Genomic DNA, 17,203 nt, shown 5'->3' on the forward strand with positions numbered 1-17,203 from the left:
AACAGTCAGCTGGTGATTTAAAGAATTATCACTAGACTTACTGTTGTGACAATATTGAAATTCTTGTTGTTTGCCAAGTGTCTATGGATACTGATACTTTTTGTCCAATTATTGCTCTTCTAAATAATTAAACCCTAAATGCAACAGTTTAAAAAAAATAATGCAAGAGAAATATTCCTTTATCCTGCTGAAAATTTTCTGTTTTCACATATTGCAAGGCTTTTTGACTTTTAACTTAGCAACTCAGCATTTCCAGAGAAACTGAAGTTTAAAAGCACTGTGGAGCCAAGGAACTGGTCTGGCACTGGGACTGCAGAGAGGCAGGCAGGCTGCATGCCGGAGGGCCTGGACACCCACCGTGGCTTCTCTCGGTGTTTCTGGTGGAATTGATGCAGTTGGCCAAACTAGCATTTTCTCATGGAAATGCTGCTGGCAGTGAGACTGAAATGGGAGGGAGAGCTGTCAGACCAGCATCCCTGAGAGACAGGGAACTGCTCATGTGCTTGTCATCTGTAATCCTCCTGAGTAATGTCTCTTGTGGTCAGTGAAGGCAGGTATTGCTCTGCAGTGGGAGAAACTATGACAAAAGGTATAGACAGCACCAAACCTGTAACATTGCTTGGGTATCCTCCTGTCTACTTTTCCTTGGGTATCCTTCTTATCTTTTTGTGCTGCCTCAGCAGCCAGTTCATCCTCTTGTCTGTAAAGAACACAGAGAATTAGTAAAGCAACAATAGTGGTGTGAGAGGATTTCAGTCTTAGGATATTTTAGATGGTACCATAATGATAATTTAATTTTTTATTCTATGTATTTATGCAATTAAAAACCACAATGATCACTATGCTACCATCTAAAATGTCCACAGGAAAATAAAGTCATCTTATGTTTTGAGAATTGTATAAATACTGAACAAGGAAATACATCAGTTTTACAGTTGTCTCATAGTTAATTATTTCTTAAAATAGAACTTGGTTCTGACTGCAGAAACTGTAGGGACTCTTGGGAGCTAAAAAATCTTGAAAAACCCCAATTAATAGACCATATAACAAATGTGTAGTTCAAGATTTTACAGAGATTATTTCAACTTTTCTATTCTTTCTACATAACTGAGACTGTTTTCTTTTACATAAGGTCTTCAATTCATACAGCTGGACCAGGCGATAGTCTGTTTAGAGCATGTTTCTTTAATTATTTAACTTTTTTCCCATTATAGTTTTTCCATATAAACTTTAAAAAAAAGTCTGCTGTATTCTGAAAGAGAAAAATGAAGAACCTGTTTATTATCATGGAATTACAGAATCATAGAATATGGTGAGCTGGAAGGGACCCATCAGGATTATGGAGTCCAACTCCTGTCCCTACACAGGTCACCCCAAAAATCTCACTATGTGACTAAAGAATGCTGTCCAAATGCTTCTTGAATTCTCGCGGGTTTGGTGCTGTGTCTGCCTCTCTGGGGAGCCTGTTCAGTGCTCAACCACCCTCTGGGTGAAGAACCTTTTCCTGATATCCAACCTGAACCTCCCCTGACACAGCTTCAGGCTGTTTCCTTGAGTTCCGTCACTGGTGACAAGAGTGAAGAGATCAGTGCTTGCCCCTCAGCTTCCCCTCATGAGGATGTTGAAAACCACAGTGAGATCTCCCTTTGGTACATGAAACACCCTCTTACTATCGTTTCCCTTAGCTGAAGAAGTGGTTTGGCCTGAATGTGACAGTGACACCTGCCCTTTTCATCTAGCAGTAAAACACTAAAGAAGAAGACAGTCAGTGTGCAAGGTGGAGGGAAAGGGGTTCAGTGTTTTCTGGCCACCACGTGTACTAATAACAATGAGATGGCTGGAGAGGCAGGAAGTGAACAGGAAGGGCAAGGAAGGCAATCCAACAAAGAGGAAGGTGCCAATAGCCATACCAACCCCTGTAGCAAATTGTGTCTCCTCAGACATCCTTCCCCCCAGGGTCATGTCATGCTGGGTCTCACCTCTTTCACAGCTAAATATCCCAGGTTCAGAGCATGCCAGCTCTGATACCTCATGACTTACTAAAGCCTAAAGAACGTTACATTCTCCTTCAAGCATCTGCAATCCCATCTGTAGGCCAGGAGATATCAGCCACTCCACCTGCCTCTCCTGACTCATCACTGGGCTCCCACTAAGGCAATGGGGCTTTCTGCCCAGGCTGGGGGCAAGGCAGAACCTGTCATAGCCTGCAGATGCTGGTGCAGGATGCGTCCAAGTCCTTGTGCTCTTGCCAATCTTCATCCCCTTGCCTGCAGGCCCCCTGCCACCAGGCCTAGACATGCCATTCCTCAGGTAGCGACAGCTCAAATCTGAAAAGTGAGAAAAAAAGCTTCTGGGAAATCTCAGAGGATTTAGACACTTACATCCCTCAGGATGTGGGGTTGATTACTCAGGAGGTGACTTCTACTTTTTTTCTGAGTCAGTACTGAACAAATAACTGGTCTGGCACATCACTTAGAGGGACTGTGGTGCTCTGGTGCTGCCTTTTGCAAGAACCTTAAGCCAGACCTGCATTTTCTCAGGCAAAACCAGCCTGGTCCTGAGAAATGTACTGAGCAGCAAATGCAGCCAGCCGTGCTTATCTCCTACAGTTTCGCCCGGTTGCACTTGGTGGTGTCACCAAGCATTTGAACAGGGTAACAGGCCTTAATTCGGGAGGTCAGTGCCCCTGTGCCATATAGTCTAGAGCTACCTCTTGTGGATCTGCCTTAAATCAGTCAGCTTCTGTGAGAGTCTTAGGTGGGGACTCATACCAGACGAATGCAATGTGAAAACGAGGTTTAGTGTTAGGGGGAATGTGCGCCATTCTATTAAAAACTGAGGAACAGCTGCTGCTCTGTCGCTACATAGAGGAAAATACTTCTTCTAGTTATTAGGTGTGATTTATACCTAATGGCCAAGGCAGGTATCCCCATGTTTATGCCCTTTGGTAATGATGCACTTCTGCATCACTTAGATGCATTTATTAATCTGGTGACTACTAAAAAATGCCTAAAAAATCTGAAAAGCAAGATAGGAAATGAACTCCTGTCTCATTTTGGCCTTTTTTGTGTGGTTAGAGAAAGTATTGTAGAGCATCTGTTTCCCAAATTGCAAACCAATCTGGTCCATTTGTAAAAATGTACAGTGTCATGCATTGCCCCCTGGAATCAGAACTAAGGAAATAATATGAACAAATATAGCTCCCATTAATAAAACTGTTGCTTTTCTCAGAATGGTAGCTCCAAGAAAACAAAATCTCAGTGTTCATGCCCTAGTTTTCTCATGGACCCTGTATGAGAGGAATGTTCAGAAGAGGCTTTTAAAATTGCTCTTGCTTCCGGAACAGCACTCGTCCTGCAGACACCCACAGACAGGACCAGATTAAACTGCAGCGTCATGAAAAGGCACTTCCAGAGGAATTTACATCCTCACACTTTTAGCTGCCGCCAGAATTTATTAGTTAACAGATCACCACTTCCTGATATCGTTTCTGGAAGTCTTGATCTTTTGATCATGTCATCCTGTTCCTGAAATGCACAAGAAAATGGAAGCTCTGCATGCCTGTTCCTTTTGATGAGCACAACAGTCCTGAAGCAACCCAAACCATCCATCATTTTTGGCCTGCTCACAGTGAAACAGGCTTGTTTTTCAATCATTACTTGTACCAGATACCAGAACACCAGGTTTACCTCTGAGAGCCCAGCAATTTTTCTCAGAAGTGCTATGACAGAAGTCAAAGGGGCTGATTCTCCTGTTTCGCTGACATCGTGGTCCCCAGGGTCCACTGAATGACACGGAGTTACTTGAGATCAGTATGAACAAAAAATGAGGGGTGCACATTTGCTTTGACTAGAAGCTATTAGTTAAGCAAAATTGGAACTACACTTAGGCTAGTAACAGTGCCACAGCTGGGTGTCTTACACAGGAACTTTGTTCTGAGAAAAAAAGATCTAGGTGGCAGCATGTATTCATTGATTAAAATATTGATTGATTGATTGATTGATTGATTGAATGATTAGAAAATTGATTTGAGAGCAGCCCTGGGGATACTGGAGGATGAAAAACTGGACATGAGCCAGCAATATGCACTCAGAACCCACATCCTGGGCTGCACAAAAGCAGCATGGCCAGCAGGTGGAGAAAGGTGATTCTGCCCCTCTGCTTTGCTCTGGTAAGACCGCAGCTGGAGTGCTGCATCCAGTTCTCGGGTCTATGGAACAGGAAAGACATGGACCTTTTGAGTGGGTCCAGAGGAGGACAGTGAAGATGATCAGAGGGAGGAAGAGAGGCCGAGATTTGGGTTGTTCACCTGGAGAGGAGAAGGCTTTGGTGAGACCTTAGAGGAGACTTTCAGTACTTAAAGAGGGGCTTTATGAGAAAGATGGGGAGAAACTATTTATCAGGACCTTTAGTAACAGGACAAGGGGCCACATTTTTAAACTGAAAGATGGTAGGTTTAGATTGGATATAAGGAAGAGATTTTTTATAATGAGAGTGGTGAGACACTGGAACATGTCTCCCAGAGAAGCTGTCGATGTCCCATCACCATTCAAAGTCAGGCTGAATGGGGCTTTGAGCAACTGGATCCAGTGAATGATGATCCTGGCCCATGTCAGAGGAGCTGGGCTAGATAATGTTTGAAAGTCCCTCCCAACCCAAGCTGGTTTGTGGTTCCATGATTTGAAGTATCCTGCTTCCTCAGATCTGGCTTGCTCACTTGTTGGAGATGCAGTCCATGGCCCCATGGCCCAGAGAAGTGGGTGTTACAGATACAGTTGCTGAAGAGCTCCCCAGATGATTATAGTTCTTGAAATACTGAGAAGACTCAAGATTGAAAAGAAAAACTTGTTTCTCTTGAAGAGTTCTATAGCTCTTGTGAATTGCCAAAAAAGGAGGGAAAAGTTGCCAATGCAATAAATGTCTTTCTAATATGCTGTGACTCAGCCTGTGCTCTTGCATCACAATCCCTGTAAGAGCATAAAAATCTGCAATTCCTTCCAAAACCTACCACTGCCACAGTGTTGTCAACCAGATTTCTCCTCAGCACCTGGATTAATATAAAAAAAATTGCTAGGGGAGCCTGAAGATGGAGTGAAAGGCAGAGAAGGTCTCTTCTTTTGTTTGAATCAGTATTATTGTAGTTTGATAGCTGGAGCTTTTTGGAGTAGAAACAGAAAATACAAGTTTTTATATCAGGACATATTTCTGGTTTTTACAGCAATACCTGGGTATCTTCAGTATTGTTTCCTAGACTTTTTCGTATGCAATATAATGTTTTATTTGCTTTTCTATCCAAATCCCACTGAATGGAAGTTTTCACATGCTGCTTCCCCTTCTCCACTCCACCCCTCCAGTTCATGAGCAAGTTTACTGAACTCCCCAGCAGCTCATGTTTATTTTCGTATCTTAAGTTAGAGTGCGAAATTAAAACACTTGATTTGTCCTTGGCAAGTTAAAATGCCTATTATTTCTATAGCACTGTAGGGGTCTGTAGCTCCTTGTGAACAAAGAGAAACTGAAATACCATGACATGGGGCAATGCACTGCCAGACCTTACAGATGTTCAGGCTGGGCACAATGGAGCACACAGAGCCATTCCTTGCTTGGCTAACGTCACAGGATGCTTTGTGCATGCATGCCCTGCTCCTCACACCTGGTGTGTCCAGCCAGGACTGTGTGAACCCAGAGTGCAGAGAATATTTCTCTGCCTGTTTTGAGGGGTTTCACCCCCCTGAACAACACTGTTTTTGACCTCCGCCCTTGGAAAAAACTGCCTACTCTTAGAGAAGAACTAGAAACTACACTAGTGTAAATTAGGTGATAGACTACTATGTAAGATTGTCACAGGGTGAAAAATTTAGAGGTTTTGGGTTTGTTAATGTAGTAAATAGATAAAAGCAAAAACCATCAAAATGGAAGATTGTTGTTGTTCTCCCAACCTTCTTCTTCTTCTACTACTACTCCATATTCTGCAGTAAAAGTAGTTGAGGATGATTGGACAAAGGACTCCGCAGTTCCTGCCTGTGTTACTAAATAATTGGTAGAAAAGTAAAAATAATGTACATTTTTAGTAACCATTGGTTGATTTACCTTTAAAAAGGCCGTGCAATCTTGATAATTGGGCTTTCTCCTGCATTCTCTGCTTTGTGCTATGCCTGGATCATGCTAGTGACTCTTTTTCTCTGATAAGACTTAATAAACAAGTATCAAGAAGCAGCGAAGGCTGAGAGTCCCCTTTGTCTCTGGAACTCCTAGCAAGGACTGTAAAAACTGTCTCCCATGAGGAGAGGTTTGATTGCAGCACGATCAGTGTCACAGGACGTTTCACTGGAAAGACATTAGAGCCATTGTGCTATGTGGGCATAGCCCCTGGGGACACTTTCACAGAGCACCTTGGTGCCAGGTGTATTTCTGGCACCAGGTCATCCAAAAGTCACCAGCCAAGTTTTACGACACCCCAATTGGGTATTGATAGCAGTCAGCTCACAGTGTCATTGACCTCCAGGTGGAAAAACTGCCTTTATTCACCTTTGCAGGATGTTTTTTGCAGTCTCCATGGAACTCCAGGTAGCCCTACGGATATTTACAGCTGAAACAAATGGCACTGGGGTAGTGCACCCCACAATGATTCATTATGTTCATCATAAAGCTGCAATATGTTATTTTAAATGTTGTCAAATATTTTTAAATGTTCCATATAGCTTAGTTATTAGTTAAAATATAAATAAATCAGAAAAATTCTTTACCTATACAACTGTAATTAATTTTAACCTTAAATTTTGGCTAAAAGCACACATTCAACAGTCTCTCTCCTAGTCTGTTGACAGAGAAAAAATTTCTTGTCACTCTTGAATTTGAGGTGGGAATGGTATAATAAACTATAAGTTTTAAGAAACTGAGTAGTAGTAAGTAAAGCTTTAACATTTCTCCATTTCTTTATGCACAACCCCCTAGAGTATATGCACACATACTTGTGAATGTCTCAATACAAAATATTTCTCATAAAAATAGTCAGTACCTGGCCTCTTGTCAAGTGTTACCCCTTTATCAATGCCTGCCATTGCCTGAAAAATAAGCACCATTTCCAAAGAATCAAATCTATCTCAAGATAGAGCAATTTCATGAAGGTGGAGAGTAAAGTCAGACATTTTAAAGCTGAAGTATTACCGTGAATGAAATTCTTTTCCATTTTTCCTCCCTTGCTATGATATCAGATGAGGGTTATATTTATGAACAAGTAATTTGCTATCAGTTGTTGCAGTTTGTCCTGTGGTTCTATGCCATAAACTTTAGCACGTCCAAAATCAGATTGTTCCAGTTTCAAGCCCATTGCAAAAGCATTGAGACAGTTTTGCCTGAGACATGGAAGAAGTATTCAGTCACTTAAATACCTCTCCATTCCCTCCAAACATTTAAAAGTGCAAGTGGGAAATGCTCACCTAATATACAAAAGCAGTGTCCAATATCTGGAAAAGGTCTGAAGATCCTTTCAACTGCAGGTTATAAAGATGGTTATCTCCGGGAGAACATTCCTCATCTTTCCCATATGTTGAAAATAAACTGTCTTCTGTGATTCTGAAGCTCTTTTGGCAGGAGAGGAAAAGTGTTGAAATACTGCATTTCACAATTTTCCAGACCAAATAGTAACTTATCTAAACAATGCATTACTGTATTTTGCAGCACATAAGCTCACCAGCTCTCTGCAAGTCGATAATCCTTTTCATTTTTCATTACTTGATAGCTAGAGAGGTATCTCGCAGAGTTATCATAAGCATTATCAGTGCAAACAGTGATACCAAGCCAAGGACCTTTGTGATCATAGCATATTTTCTTCTTGTATGGGATATTTTAATGCAGTCTCAGTGCCTCATTGAAAGCAGTCCAGCAGACAACAGATAATTTCCCCTCTCTGTTTAGTGAGCAACAGCAATTAAAGACATTTCGATATTACAATGGCAGAGAGTCATTGGCCACAAACTAAAATCTGTTCTCTTTATCAAAGATTTAATTTTTATATTATTTGAAAAAAGCAATATGATTGGCAGCATTTGGTGTTGGCAACAAACAGAAGCTTTTGTCCTACAAAGTTATGTGTTTTCAGCTGTGAGTGAATCTTGGGAAATCACGTCATCTCGTTTTCACCATTTTTTTGTGCACAAATCTTACAGCATGTACACAAATGCTCATGAACCACTCAGTACAAAATATGCCTCAAAAGAATAAACTGTTCACAATCAATTCACCTTCTGAACTGAGCATGGTGGAATTTTGGCATAAATTTTTCACTTCCTTAGCAGGCATCCACTTGTTTTCTGTGATTTCATGTGTTTTAACAATGAAAAACATTTCAAGAGTTTTGTGCTTAGAAGCTGTGTTAGATCTTTTTTATGATTCACACTCTTCGTATGCTGTCTTGCCATGAGCAATTCAGAAACTTCTGCGTAAGTGACCATGAGTTGTCTGACACTTACTGCCTTCTTTCCTTCTGTCTGCTCCAAACAAGATAATTTCTACACTTGCTTGGTAAAGCTGACAACCCCAATTTTTAATTTTTTTTTCTTTGAGGGAGAGGTTTTCTTGACATTTTAATGGAAGAGCATCAGTTTAGTTGTTGTCACAGTCCTGATCCACGGAGGGGTGTAATTTGAACAAATAAAAGTATGTAAGTAAACTTATACTAGCCTTTAAATCACAATGATTTTGTCAGTTTGAAAACCTTGTGTACTAGGCTGACTGATCCCACAGGCTGCATACAGTACAGGCAGTGCTTGGTCCATGACATATATTCAAGAAAAAATCACTATACATATCAAAATTTTTTCCTATCTAGATTCACTGTAGCAGGTCTTCTGGTAGGTAGATGACTTTGGAAATTATTTTTACGCCCCTTCTTGCTTTTCAGCCACAATGGAAATTATGTTTTTCCAAACTTTTAAACAAAATTTAGGACCCTGTGTCATTAAAAGAGTTGCACAAGTGTATTATATTATTTAAGATCAGGAATGCAAGACTTCATCTGAAAAAGAACGTGTGGAAAGATCCTGGGAGGTTCCCACAATGGGATCTTAATTTATGAGGGACTCCTCAGAGGACCTGTCTCTAAGTGAAGTGCCGGTGGAAGAGGCTGTGGGTTCCATATGCACAATGAACAATACCGAGCCATCCGGACCAGATGGTATTTACCCAACGGCGGTGGAGGGATCCAAGGATCAAATAACTGAACTGCAGTGTTTAAATGCACACTGAAAGCTAGAGTGGTAGCTGAAGACTGGTAGTTGGCAAATGAACACCAAATTTTTAATTGTGCCAACTACAAAAGAACTTTGTTCAAGGGAATTTCAGGGGAACTACAGGCCAGTTATCCTGACGTCTATGCTTGAGCAAGGTAGAAGAAACAATAATGAGGGCCATTAATTAATAAGTATGTGTAAATATGCTATACTGTACAAAAGCCAACATGATGTTTGTAAAGGGGGTATATCATTGAAATTCTATTAAAATCTTATTTTTGAAATGTTATTTCTCTGAAGGACTCAGCAAACATGTAGGGATATTCCACTGATTCAGTCTATTGAATTATTAAAAATTTTCCACAAGACTACAGAAGTCACTCTTAGAGAAACTGAAAAAACATGGGATAGAAGGTCCCTGTATGCATAAATAATTGCTTAGAAGGTAGGAAGGAAAGAGTAGAAAACACAGTCTATTTTCATGGCAGGTTTTATCAGTGGAGTTCCAGAAGATCTGTGCTAAAATCAAAATATTTCTGTAGGATCTGTAAAAGAGCTTAATAGTGAGATAACACTGGGAACATTTTTAGATTATTCAGGAGAGCAAGGTGATGGCTGGCTGTGAACAATTGCAGAGGGTTTTACAAGACTAAGTGGCCAAATGGTAAAATGGTAGATGAAGCTCCATGTAAATAAACATCAGGTGATGTACACGGGAGAAAATGATCTGGAAACTAAATGTAAAAAGCCAAGGATCAGATTGTTATCACTTGTGAACAACATCTTGGGGCTATAATAGCAGCATGAAAATGTCAGCCTTTTTTGAGTGCTCACTCAAAAACGCAAATCAGATGTTAGGGACTATGATGAAAAATGTACAGTACAGAACAGTGACTATCATGGTGCCACTACTGTATAGATCCATGGTTTCCTTGAGCATGGAGTAGCACTCAGGTCTGAATCCTCCCTCCACCTCTGCAGCAGAAGAGAAGGAGGTCCCAGCAAGGGTGATGAAGGCAGCTGAAGGAGTGGAAGAGGTTTCCACATATGCCGTGAGTGTGTGAGCAAGGCTTTTCAGCTTGGAAAGGAAACCTCCATGGCAGACCTGGAGCCAGAGCCTAAAGAGGCCTTGGCAAGAGAGCAAGGGGAAACAGACACAGAATGATTATTGCCCCTCCCAGCTTGAGACCTCACATCCAACCAGTCTATCAAGTACCAGCTTCAAACAAAAAAGGGTGGTTTTTAGTACGTCTTCTGATAATTTTCTTTCTTATTCCTAGCCATTGATCTGAAGTCCTGTTATTCTGAAATCCAGTTACTCTAGAACCCAGCACAGCATCTCAGAGGATAGCAGTGGCACAGTACAGGAATGACACTCAGGTCTCAGCTCCTCCTCTAACAACAGGCTGTTGAGCCTGGATAAAAATTCCCAGTGTGATATTTCCACTTAAAAACTTCTAAGCTTTGCCAGAAAGATATGGCTTGAAACAATGCTTCAAAGCAGTATCACTTAAGGCCTATATGTAGGAAGCCTTTTCTGTTTACAGAAACACTAGTTAATATTTTCTGATCATGTCATATTTATTTACCAGGGTTACAAACGCAAAAAACAGAGGCCTGAGGTAATTTCATGTTTAATAGACGAAGTCGCAAGAAAAAAGACATTGTCACATCGTTTTTTTTATATTTCAGAGATATGAAACCTTTTCTTACTGACTTCGGGTTTAGTATTTACTTAAGATAAGGAGGAATCCTACAAGGAAAAAAAGGTGATTACCTGATTAACAGACTTATTCACTCATTCATTGAATCTTCCACTTCCTCCTGTGACCAGTGAATGAAATAAGGTGTAGCTGAGGCACTCCAAGCCAACAAGCAATGAAGAAGTAGCTGAGGGTGCAAAAAGGACAAAGAGGAGATCTCTTGGAGAAAAAATTAAGAAATAGCTCAAGGAAAGAAAAACCCTCTAAGAGAACTAGAATAGGAGAGCACAGCAATAGTTTTATTTCTACACAGTATGTTCATCTGGGTCTCAGGTATGATTTATGCCAGCACATTGCACTTTAAAGTTGCAGTAGTTCTAGTTCCTCTCATTCTTTTTCCTTTTTATTCCTCTACCAGAAGCAGACATTGTGAATTTTCTGCAAAAAAGGCTTTATTCTATGCTGTTTAAACAGTTCCTAGTATAGGAACTGACCCATCACAAGGATGTGCTTCGGCAAATAAAAACCAATAGGAGAGTGTAGTTGGAGATGAAATGCTGAAAGTGGGTCTTGATGCTCAGAAAAGATGTTCCTTCGGTATTTGTTTCTGTGTGTTATTATTATTATTCCTCTAAGTAAACAAACACATTAGTTCACCTCATTAAAATCAAAGAGAAAAATCCAAGAAATGTAGTTCAGCAGCCAAAGTCTCAAAATCCACCTTGAAATCTTACTGGCTGTCTTCTCGAGGGAAGTGTAAATCTTCCTTTCGTTGGCTTTTATTTTCTGAATTTGGCTCTGCTCCTGGAAATCTTTCCTGAGAGGCCTCCACTTGCTATAAAAGTTGCAAAAGAAGCCTCACTATTTGCAATACAGTTCTAATTATTTTTCTGATGGGCCAAGAATTGCCTTTTGGCCATCTTGGGAGAGCCCTGGTTTTGTATTTCTAATGCATCATTTGGAATCATTCTGGACAGCAAGCTCTTGCTGCCAGTCAAAACCTCTGTGTATCTCAGGGTCAGGCCTTTAGTCTGTCCATGTCCCTGCAAACTCAACTGAAGCTTTCCATCTGATAGTTGTGGTGCAATGCAGCAGATTCCTTGCTGGGAAGGCAACAGGAAAAAGAGATTAAAAAACCAAATAAAAAGGAACATGAAGGGAGGCTTGGCCACAGGAAACCAGGAAGAGTGACTGTATCTTATCTCTTACTTGTGCTCTTCTTCTGGGATCCCGCTCTAAGAGGGGTTTGTACCCTAATTTTGGAAAAACACCCAGTTGTCCACTGCACTCTTTTCCAAACAACAACAGAAGGATTCTGGAGGGAATGCAGTGACTTTTTAATATATAACTTTGCTTGGATTAGTGGATAGCCTGGGGTGCTTTTGAGAAAGAAATGCTGTCAGAAAAACATACTGGGGGCTCGGTGTCTCACAGCACATCAGATCATTTTGCAGTAACAAGGCAGGAAGTTCAAGCTAAGCAGCTACAAGAAGTTATCCAGAAAAAAAGAAAAAGAAAAAAAGAAAAAGAAAAAAAGGAAAAAAAAAAAGGCAGCACAATGGAGCTGAAATAAAACTGTTTGTTTTGCTCTGAGGTTTGTGCTGAGCACAATCCAGCTTGCAGGCTCAGCAGAGGTGCTCACAGAAAGTAGGTTGATAAATGAATGAATTTCAGGGGGCAGGAAATGCTGATGCTAACTTTACTGGGAGCAGCTATAACGCTGCACTGTAACCTTTGAGCTTTGACTGCAAAGAAATGCTGTGCAGCCCTGTGCGACACTATCACAAAGCTTATGAGCTGGGGGCAAAGAGGAGGGAAGGGGAGAGAAAGGGGGCAAATAACATCATTACTTACTTTGGTTTTAGTTCAACGTTTATCTTTAAATATTTTTTTTCCCTCTGAATTAGTTTCAATAAAACGTGCATCGCTCGTGGAGCTCCTTCAATAAAAAAGTCACTGTTTGTTATACGATAACACTGAACAGACTCCAGGCACTCCATTTTCTTATCTTAGATATACAGTGGAGCATAACTCAAGCAAAGGGGAGAAGTTAATGCATCTGTAACACTAGGTAACAGAAGCAACAGTAGCATGTTAGTGTAGTAATAACTCTCACATGTGGAATATCTGAAGATGGGTTTTATTGAATTCAGTTTATTTAACCAGGATAAACCCTTGAGATATGGATCTCATTTACAAGATGGTGTTGGCAAGAAAGCAGATTATTACAAGCACATGTGGAAGATAAGTATGAAACAAAAAGCAAAAGACCTGTTTATATTTTTAATTAGGACCCTTTTATCACCAAAAATGTTAAGTGAAAAGGAATATAGATAGAGATATAACTATTGCTGTTGATATTAACAGCAATGATCCTTCCTACTTACATAGCACTTTGTTTTTTTCCTGGGTATCTTGACATTGGAAAAAAAAAAAGGAGAAATGTCCTCCCTTGTTGCACATCAAGCCTGGCTAATCCTGTTTTGCTCAGGGACCTTTTTTCCCAGGTCCCAGTGAAATGGCCCACAAGGACTCAGGAATTGTGTCAGAAGAGGGAAAGGGAGCAGTGCAGACCTGTGCAGGGTGGAGGGCCCCGCGACTGAGTGTGCTACCGAAATGCAGTCATATCTAGGTAGTGCTGACACATTAGTGAAAAAGCCAAGGAGAACACAATGTACAGATCAAACTTCAGGAGAATTAAAGTAGGCCAAGTGTAAGTATTCCAAGTGGAATTTGACCAGGATTACCCCTTTTAATCTTGCTAAAAATACTACATGATCTTTCACAAGCACAGGCATTCAAGACTCAACTTCAGCATTTCACACAAAAGGCATTAAAATGTACATTTATATGAACACATTTTTTGAAACAGTTACCTTTTAAGTGACCTCTAAACAGGTACAGACCACATTAAAGTTATATGTGGTATGCTGGCACTTGAGGCTGCAAGGTGATGGAGTGCTTTTCTTTTCATAAGGCAATTTTGCTTGATAATCAAATGTCTCTGTTAGGTAAATAAAAAACCTCTCTCCTCTGTTAGAGGAGTTATTATGTTGTGTTTACAATGTATTCTTTTGGTCTGTAGTTAACATACTTTAAATACTCTTAAAAGTAAATGGCTGCCTTCCAGCCAATGACATTTTTGGGCTATCGAGTTGCATATTTTGCGCAGAAGTGTGATGCTGAGTCTGCTGCTCTGCTTTCCCTCTCCACTGCAGGTTTTCCCCTCCTTGTGCAGAGATCTTCAAGCAGCACAGTCCAGCATCTTTTTAATCTCTGGAGGGGATAGAAGACCAGGCTTGCCCAGCCATGCTGGGGTATGGCAACTGCTGGGATAAATGTAACAGGACATGACAATATTATGCAGGAATGTAGGCCAGTGAAAACAAAACAAAACAAAACAAAACAAAACAAAACAAAACAAAACAAAACAAAGTCTTTTCTGAATGGGACCCTCCAAGATTTTCTGATGAGCATTCACCTGAGCAGTAGGATGCTCTGCTGGGGCCTTTATAGCAAAACTGAGCCTTTTGGTTTTGTAAGATGACCACAATGGAAACTACCTGTTGGGTTACCATTGCAAAAGCCTTTACAGGCTACAAGGATCTCATGGGCCATACCTTGATAATTGATTTTATGCAGCAGCAGCAATAGAAGCTCAGCTCCCCAACTTGTCTGTTGGGATTTTCCTTTGTTTTCTCCCATTTGCAGGAGAGGTTTAATCATGAGTGGTAAATGTAAAGGGTGTGCTGGTTACCTCCACAGCCGTCCCCTATGGTCTTCATTTTATTTGAGCTTTTCTGTGTGCTTGAACCCTGGAGATGCCAAGTCTCATGTCCTGCCAGTGGTGGAGTGGTTGTGAAGAGCTCCCTAGTGCTCTCAGCTCCTCAGCATTTAGAATTTTCTTGCCATTAACTTGCACATTGTTCCCTCCCACTGCCTGCAGCCATCTGGTGGCAGAGCAAAACGTTGCCTGGGGGTATCTGCTTGAATTAATTTGCTTTGGCTCTATTTGCACCTTTGTGTATTTGTTTACCATTTGAGCAGTGACATTTATTGGCAAGAATGTGCTAAGGAAAGCCAATTTGGGGAGAAATGTCAATATTTGCTCTGAAGAACAACCAGACCCCAATTCAAAAACATACTTATTAACTCTAAGTACATGGATGTGTCTCATCGACTTTGTTGAATGAAACCTGATGCTGGGAACAGAAGCAATGCCATGAGCTTTCACTCGCCAATTAAGACAAATTGGTCGTTGCCCAGCCTGAAATAAGATTGTTCAGGATCTATCTTCACTGTACTGAATCTGAAGAGATAAAACACATGCCAGGGATTTGCACACATTTGGAAAAACACAGCCCTATCACGTCTGCACAGAGTAAGAGGCAATGCGGTTGGTATGAGTGATTGTTGCAGTGTTAAGTCTCTGCAAAGGCTGCAGTGAAAAGAGAGTCCAAAACGAACATGACTGCTAGGAATATGCTAAAAATAGTGCTGGAAAGTCTTGCTTGGGGAGTCATGTACTGTACTAGATCTGCACAGGTGTTTGGGCAAAGCAGACCAGAACTGTCAGGACAAACCCATGGCTTTTATATAATCTGGAGTTTTCTAAACATATCCACATCAGTGAATTTTGAATGCAGAAGTGATGGGGGCTTTGCAGTCCTTGTTATAAGTAGACTGTGGAGTTTTTTCTGATACTTACTATGTGAATTATAACATCTATGGGGAAGCACACTTGATGGAGGCTCCTGTCCTGTTAGAACAGCTCCAAGGAAATGAAGCTCAAGGCTGAGATCATCATGTCAAATTAAGCCACAACAATAAAGACTTAGTACAGGAGCAGCAAAAGTTCCTATATTAATGTTGCCTAATTTTCCTATTATAAAAAATTCCAATTTTTTTTTCAGAGATTTGGCAAGGGTCAGATTTGCAATTAGGAAGGAGCTGCTTGATGTCTCTGAAAAAACAATACATTTGTTCAGAGTTGCCTGGGCCCTGTAATGAAAAAACCCAAACCCATTCCTTGTATTTTATTATAAACTGTACTTGTCTGAAGTTTCTGAGCATGTGCTACCAGCTGAACACACCCCAGCCCCTTCAAGGACTCTGACCAAGGGAGTGGGTTGTCCAGGTCTGTTTTCTATGGAGTACCCTGAAGAAACTGGGTAGGGAGACTAAAATGTCTGCCCCTCAGAAAACCCTGTGTGATTTCCTAAGTGTCATGAACCAGGGCCCAGGTGGTACCTTGAGTTATTCGTGGAGACTGAGAAGTCCTTGATCTAACCCATTGACATCTCATGCCGAATTCAGCCTCAACTGCACACTGTCCCTAAATTCTGCCTCTAGCAAGCTTTTACAGCCATGCTGCTGGAATCAGGCACTGCATCTCAAAAGTGGCTGCAGTGAATTCACACCATGGTTTGGTTCCCTGGAGCTGCACTCCTGCAGAGGCTGCTCCAAGGAGGACAACCTGCCCAAACGCAGCTCACCTCATGCTTTGGACACGGCCAAATCATATCCTACATCTTGATTTTCAGCTGAGAAGTGACTTGCTTGCTGTTTCATGAAATACAACATCCCCCTTTCTCTTCTCCCCCTATTCCTGAACATGTAGCATTGAATATACCCCTATGGCCAAGTTCAACAAATTAGCAGCCAGAAATTTTAATCAGATATTTAATCTTTCAACCATGTAAGTGAGATTTTGTGTTTACAGTGGCAGTAGGCCAGCTCAACCTCAGAGAAAAAGATTGTTAGTAGTGTCCTTGAAGCTGGGGAGCCAGAGAGCAGTGACTCCACTGAGCAGGTCTGTCTGACCTGTGCTGAAAGGCAGCTGTAATCACCACATCAGTACCTACAGCACTGTGTGCTTACTAAGCCTTGGAGAGCCAAGGAAATTATTATAGGTTTTGGAATATTGCTGCTCTGTGCATTCAAAATTATTTCGTATAGTAAAGAAAAGAACTAAGCTTTGGTGACAGGAGGCCACAGCAGATGAAATTCTAACACACTCTACTCCTGAATTTGCCAGATCCTGGAGTAATAGGAAGCATCTTCCCAGATCAAATGCCAGTAGTGAAGTTAATGAATCTTCCTGTTTCAAAAGTTTCTATTCTCATACAGATGCCTTGCCCAGATGCATGCCTAAGTGTAGCCATATGCACATTATTCATTCCTGTTTGTAAGGATCTCATCTGTTGCCCAAAGCAGTACATGAACAAGTTGGTTCTCATAATGTTATCCCTGAAAAGTGTGCTGTAAAGT

The 17,203-nt window shown here is 41.0% G+C and overlaps 1 long non-coding RNA gene across 1 annotated transcript; it reads left to right on the forward strand.

The window, feature by feature from the left end:
* The first annotated feature begins 5,906 nt into the window (after positions 1–5,906).
* Positions 5,907–14,056, forward strand: LOC121665260. The gene is made up of 3 exons (XR_006016300.1): positions 5,907–6,080; positions 13,979–13,988; positions 14,046–14,056. It is a non-coding gene; the product is annotated as an uncharacterized LOC121665260 (long non-coding RNA).
* Positions 14,057–17,203: the final 3,147 nt, after the last annotated feature.

The sequence above is a fragment of the Corvus kubaryi genome, unplaced genomic scaffold (genome assembly GCF_017639235.1).
Source record: "Corvus kubaryi isolate FWS band 111438036 unplaced genomic scaffold, C.kubaryi_AGA036_p1.0 132, whole genome shotgun sequence".
Taxonomy (NCBI): Eukaryota; Metazoa; Chordata; class Aves; order Passeriformes; family Corvidae; genus Corvus; species Corvus kubaryi.